The sequence below is a fragment of the Centruroides sculpturatus genome, unplaced genomic scaffold (assembly GCF_000671375.1).
Source record: "Centruroides sculpturatus isolate CEXI.00-Female unplaced genomic scaffold, Cexi_2.0 scaffold252, whole genome shotgun sequence".
In the NCBI taxonomy this organism is placed as follows: domain Eukaryota; kingdom Metazoa; phylum Arthropoda; class Arachnida; order Scorpiones; family Buthidae; genus Centruroides; species Centruroides sculpturatus.
In genome coordinates, this window is record NW_019384463.1 from 510,700 (window position 1) to 517,682 (window position 6,983).

At 29.6% G+C, this 6,983-nt stretch overlaps 1 protein-coding gene across 2 annotated transcripts in view; it reads right to left on the minus strand.

Moving 5' to 3' along the window:
* Positions 1-6,983, minus strand: part of LOC111620966 (ras-related protein Rab-9B-like) — a 28,296-nt gene that overhangs the window by 5,583 nt on the left and 15,730 nt on the right. Inside the window, exon 2 of one of the 2 annotated variants that reach the window (XM_023362992.1) lies at positions 6,003-6,081. The gene's annotated coding sequence lies outside the window, so the exon portion shown is untranslated. Of the gene's footprint in view, positions 1-3,810; positions 3,829-6,002; positions 6,082-6,983 lie in introns of those variants that run through there. The other variant, XM_023362993.1, reaches the window with a different exon arrangement.

Here is a 6,983-nt window from a genome sequence, read left to right on the forward strand (position 1 = left end):
AACAGGTCCGCAATGAGCAAAGTTACAATTGACTACAGATTTTGGAGCTTCACATTTAACAAAAAACACTCAAATGAAATTTTTTTGTTTGGCAAATTTATTCACAAAATTTGACTTACCTGAAAAACTTGCATTAAACAAAGCAAATTTTCATTTTCAATTTTTCTTACAATTGGTATTAAGATTATGCATACTTCCTATTCATTATCCAGTGAGTGTATTTATTCATTAAAACAAGGCCAAACATTTTATATGATATTGCTTACACATTGCTTTCAATTTTTAATGTTCTTAATCAATAATAAACTACAAAAACAACCACTCATACCTTTAAATGCAGTGCTAATTTTACTTTTTTTAATGTTTTCAGTCATTTTAAATGCCCTTCTTCAGGATAAAAACTGATTGTAATTTAAAAATAAGAACAAAAGCAGTCCTCTGAAACAATTTGCATTTCGAAATTTTAACACTTTAGAATCCCAACTGTTTAACTGCACGTGTCAAACTTCTATGTAGATTACAAATATAAATCAGCAAAGATGACGTATTCCAACATAAAAAATTAACGTGTTGGATTTAAATATAAATATATAAAAAATAAACAATAAGAATGATGAAAAAACATGATCATGGCAGATAATATGCATGAAATATACAATATTTCCTGCTTTCATACTTTAACATTTTAGTTCACATTCTATTAGAGCCTTCCACAAATTAGATATTGCATTGTCATCTTTATAATTTACTGTTCGCCCTCTCAAAGATGTTTTGTATATTTTTTATGCTTCTTGTATCTTCTTATGTTTTTACTTTGCACTTTTTGGATTATTTTAGCCTGACCCCAGTCTACTGAGACGGACTCTGGGTTAAAACTCATGTAAGCCGCTAATGTTGTAGAAGGGTTAGCCTTCTGGATGTTGTCCTTGTGATCTTTAATCCTTGATGTTAATGACCGACTAGTAACACCTATGTAGTACAGATCTTGCTCAATCCTACCGTCCTTGAGTAGTATTTTGCATATACCTGGAATGTGCATTGGATCTATGGGATATTTCTCATTCTGCGATAGTCCGTATATAGTAGGGTTTCTTTTGTAGATAATTTTCTTCTCTGTAGCTACTCCTATCTTTCTGTACATATTGTGTAGAGGTGTCATATATTCAACCACTTAGTATTCAGCCTATGTCCTCCTTCCTTTGACAAATGCAATTAAAATAGTTGGGATTTTAAAGCGTTAAAAATTTTGAAATGCACATTTTTCCAGAGGATAGTTTTCATTCTCATTTTTAAATAGCAATCAGTTTTTATCCTGAAGAAAGGCATTTAAAACGACCAAAAAACATTAGAAAAAGTAAAATTCACACTGCATTTAAAGGTATGAGTGGTTGTTTTTGCAGTTTATGATGAATGCAGTTTTACTGAATAGTAAATGATAAACTAACTTAAATATACAATTTAGAAATTCTTTGGGCAATTATTTTATTGTAATTCAATCATTTATATTGGATAACTGGTTCACAAATAACCTAACTTTTAATATGTTTGTAAATAAGTCAAACTGCTATTTTTGTATCTGCTAAGCTGAAACGAACTGATAATGGTATATGGCAGAGCAACTTTATACATTTTGCATTTATGGGTCATTTTATGCCAATCGCAAAACATGGCTATTCTTTTCAATGACAAAATATTTTGTTTATATACCTAAATTCCTTACAGAGTTTCATTAGAAAAGAAATGATCTACAAATGATGCTAAGATATTACATTATTATTTTAAAAAACATGCTCAAATTTCTAGAACGATGTGAGAAAGTTTTCCATTCTCATATTGCTCTATCTCTTCACATTCTCAGAATTAAATGGGGTAAAACAGACTCCACCAAGTAAATATCTTCCAGAGAGAGAGAGAAATTAGCAGTAAATTATTGGCTAATGAGAGTGAAATGATAAAAACACAATAGCCTGTAACAGTAAGAGAGTTCACAAAGTATTATTTTTTATAACAAAAATATAAAAGATAAATATTAAAACATTTCTTAAAGCTGTAATTATAAGTCTCACAAAAACTATTAATTATGCCACATCGCAATGCATCTTTTTTTGGGGGAGACATTCTTTTGAGAAATGTACAAATGACACTTCACCATATAAACATAAAACATTTTTAGCAAAATCAAAAGAACAATCTCAAAAATTACCCAATCTAGATTATATATACCAGGGATGGCCAAACCTTATCACAATAGGAGCAACATCATATGTATCAGAAATATGCAAGAGCCTAATCTTATATTGAAAAAGTATTTTATACATAACCTATATACAGAAAAATCGCACAAAACTTGGACCTACAGCTAAGTAATAAAAGATAATATACAGGAGCAGAAATACAGGGCTAAAAGTGCTGCATGTGGCTTGAAGGCCACAGTTTAGTCACTATGACTACATACTAACTTCTGAAGATGACATCTGCTTTTTGAAAGTACTAGATAAATTAAAATATAAGATTCCTAGACAGCAATTTTTTTCTTATGCTTTCAAAGTAAATATAATGTTCAATTTTTTAAATATAAAACATGATTAAGCAATTATTTGAATCTTTAAAAACAATTAGCTATCAATTTACATAATTTAGAACAGTATTATCTAATTTTGGTTTTCTTCAATTCTTTTTTTAACTTAATAATTTATCATATTTATTTATCATTGATATATAGAAAAAGTCACATAAAGTTTACTGCCCCCAAGATAACAAGCAAGCAAAAAAAAAATAAAAAAAAGCTAAACATGGTATAAATATTTTTAAACTGAGAGAAGGTAACATGTAAAAAAAGAATCAAAATTAAACATACTTTGTGAAATACAATAAAAATAAAGCTGAGAGATTGCTAATCTATAAAATGGCATATAAATATATGAAGAATATCATAAATTTCTTTGGGATATTCATAAGTGGAGCCAACCAGACTGTATTAAACCATTAAAATATTTGAAGTATAAAAGCCAGTTGAAATATTTAATTCTTTCTTTAAATGCAGGAAGGCCCAGTCTAGACCCAGCAACATTCACAGATTGAGTGTAGGGGAGGTTACAAAATATATTTAAAAGCAGTTATATTTTATCGAGTTCTTTGGAAATTTTATTTAAAAAGGTGGAGGCCGCCACGGCCCAAATTGGCAAATCATAGTCGACAACAGACTGGAAATTTGCAAAGAAAATAGAGCAAATAATGTTTTTTTTAAGAAATGGGTTTACAGAAATGCCAAAATATACTCCAACATATGGCAAGTAAAAAGTGGCAATTTGTAAGTATTTACTGTTTGCAATTATCAAAACTTCCTTTTTCAAGTTTAATTATAAATAAATAACAATGTAGCCAGATACTATTAAATCTTAACACTGTCATGACTTTCAAAAGTTAGTTTAATCTGTTAATTATGTTTTTAAATTAATTCTTATGTTCCTGCATTTTAATTCTTATGTTCCATTCCATTATAGAACTTATATCTTTAAACCTGATGCAGATCTAGGAGGAGGTAAAAATGTTTTGTTACTGGAAAGACTTAAGTTTTCTGTAGTGTTTTCTTGTGTTACAGAACAGTCCAGTTTGCAAAGGATTTTTCTCTTTGAAAAAATATATTTTTTGGGGTTTCCAATATTAAATTAGATAATATATATATATATATGTAGTAATGATTAACATGAATAAATAACTTTTACATTCTATTTGATGCTTATAATTTTTAATAATATATCAATATCATAGTCAAAAATTTATCTAACTTATCTTTAAATAAAATCTAACCTCAAAATGAATTTTAGTATCAGAGTAAAGAACAATTATTATTACATCACACTAAAGAATTGGATTATGGAACAGCTTCTGTGTTGATAAATATAATAAATGCATTGTATTATTACAAATTAAATACTTGACTATTCCAGACAAAAATTTAAATTATTCACTTTGAAAGCAAAAGAAGTTTGTAAACAGATTCTGGATATATACAAAATTCATTATTTATTAAAAATACAATTACAAGGTATTATTTTAATGAAAAAATAGTTTTAATGCTTTTATCATGTTGAAATCTTATCTTTGCAATAATTACAAGCAATGTTGCTTTTTCGCTTTATAAAAACTAAACATGTAACAATAAAAATCAAATCTTTTTACCAGCAGTAAGAGTTCAATGAACAAGTACTGTCAATCCTGTCGGACTGGCAGTACTTGTTCATTCATTCAAGGAGGATTTGTTTTAATGTTAAACGATTTAACTTTTAAATGTTGTTAAATGTATTCATTGTTAAGCCAACTTAAGCTTCATTGCAAAAGGATAAGTATAATTTTAATCTGAAAACCATTATAAAAGTTATTTATTTACTGGAATACCGGACACAAACTTCACCATTCATAAGGTCAATCAAGTTTTTATTTTACAAAAAAACCAATAAAACTAGTTAAGTTATTTATTGAAAAAATGGGTTAACTAATATATTTTATTATCATAGTTTTTATTTTTATCATCATAGTGTGAAGGTCTGAAACCCTTTTTCTGTTTCAAAATAGTACAGTGGTACCTCAGGTTACGAACGCCCCAGCATACGAAATTTTCAGGATACGACATGATATTTGAACATATTTTTGCTCCACGATACGAACAAAAACTCACCATACGACGTTACATTAGTTCGCATTTTTCATTTGTTTTTCTTACTACAGTTATTTTTTTTTTTAATGTATTACTTGGCTTTAATTTGAGTATGTTTTTCGCGTTGGAACGAATTATTTGGTTTTACATGTAATCGTATGGGAAAAGATGATCCACCTTACGACATTTTCATGATACGATCTCAGTTTCGGAACGGATTAATTTCGTATCCTGNTTTGAGGGGGTTCCGGAGGTCTCCAAACGTGTAGATTTGCAAAAAAAAAAAAAAAAAAAAAAAAAACTACTCCATTTGTTTAAAGGTAATTCTACGACATTAATATCAACAAGTCGGGAATAAGAGATATTTCTTATCCCCTCTCTGGTTGCATGTGACATGTAGTTACAGCAATAAATCGCCTCGTTCGTAGTCAAACACGATATTTGATATAAACAATATCTAGATTGTTGATCAGTTTACAGAAATTATTGTCAGATGAATGTTAATTTATGGATGAGAGCCATCAAACCTATAGAAATTTATATTATAAAATCATATCTTCTAGACACCAATATCAATAAATTAAACTTCTCTGTGTCAGTTGTCCGTACTAGCTAGATCCAAACATCAACACACTAACAGGTGTGCATATAAATCATTAATAATATCATAGTTCTCACCCCCTCAAATTTGGTATAAAGAGGGCTCCTGGCCAGTCATTGGGGTGGCCTTCAAGACATCAGAAAACGACAGACCAACAGCCTTTAAACACTGACTTCCAAAAACAGACAACTAAGCAAGATTCTACTATCTACAACTTTGTAAGTAGAACTCTCCCTTTTCTCTCAGGTGGACTAGGGCTAATTAAGAAACAAATATTAATGAGGATCAGAGACTCTCCTCTGTTGGAAATACGCGAGATGCAATACAGCTAACTACCTATTGGAATTTTGGTTTGAAATTATCATTATTATTAATCTTGTTACTTATAACCTTTTTGTATTGCATTTATTAATTAATTAAATTTATATAATATCTTAAACATGTGTGTTTACTCGTATTCAGCCAACACCATATCGACTTATCCGCAACCTCCCACTCAATTTTCGTCCTCCTAAATTGCCATCCACTGATCCTGTGAGTGGGACTCACTGTCCTGTTGTCGGAAAACGGTTTAAGCTTTGATGCTTAAACCTCGATTCTCACAATAGTTAAATCTAATTATTCTAACTTATTATTTTCTAATTCTTCTAGAGATTATAAGAACATATACTATGAATCTATTTTATAAAACTGTCAACATCTATGAGTGATATCAGTAAAATTCTTATTTTTAATAATACTTACATTTTAAGTGATGTCTCATATAAGAACAATCATTGAAATTCTTTGCCAAATTAGCTTGATCGGATAATAGACACTCTCTCTAAAGAAAACAAAGATGTAATGTAACAAGAAGCAAATTGTTAGCACACATTTAAATTTAATTAACAGCAATAGACATATATATGAGTTTACCACCAAATTTCCATCAACTAAGTTAATCTAAACAAGTTTATAAGAGGAAACTTCCTGTAGCCACCAGAATAGTTTACTGGCCACAGAAGGTGTTGCATTTAGGGCAGGGGTCACCAAACTACGGCCCACGAGGTCAGTTCATCTGGCCCGTTGCCACACTGTGCCACAAATGAGCTAAAATATAATTATTTATACAGAAATATCATAGGTTGTAGATAAACTTACTAAGTAAAAAAAATTAAAATAAGTGTAAGTAAAAGTGCCAAAATTGGTCCAATCTGATTTTTGCATCTGACAATTTTTAAATAAATCAGTGAAATAAAAAATTTGGCAACATTTTGCAACTTTGGATATCAGAGCATTTACAGTACCTGCAATGAAGTTTCTAAGAGAAGCAATTGCAAGCTTGCTGTAGTGATTGTGTTTGTGTATTGGTAAATAAATACTGTAAGGTCTCTTTTTATGCGGGTTATTTTTATGCGATTTTGAAGTTGTGCAGTTTGTATTTTATCCAAAAATTTCTTGGACAAACATACATATAGGCTTGTTTAGGAAGCCCGCGTATAGACAGTCTCCAAAAATCGTGGAACGCTCAAAGCTCACTCCATTTGTTCCACTGACATATAACGTTTATGGAAGTAAAGGACAAAGATCTACTTTAATCGCTTTAGTTCCTAGCAATTTTTGATATAAATGTAATTAAACATAAAAAATACTTAAAACTGAAAAAAACGAAAGAAATGCGTTAATTTTGAAGAAAAAGCTTCAAAGTTTAACTTCCTTTGTCTTGCCCTTCTGTGAAATTTAACA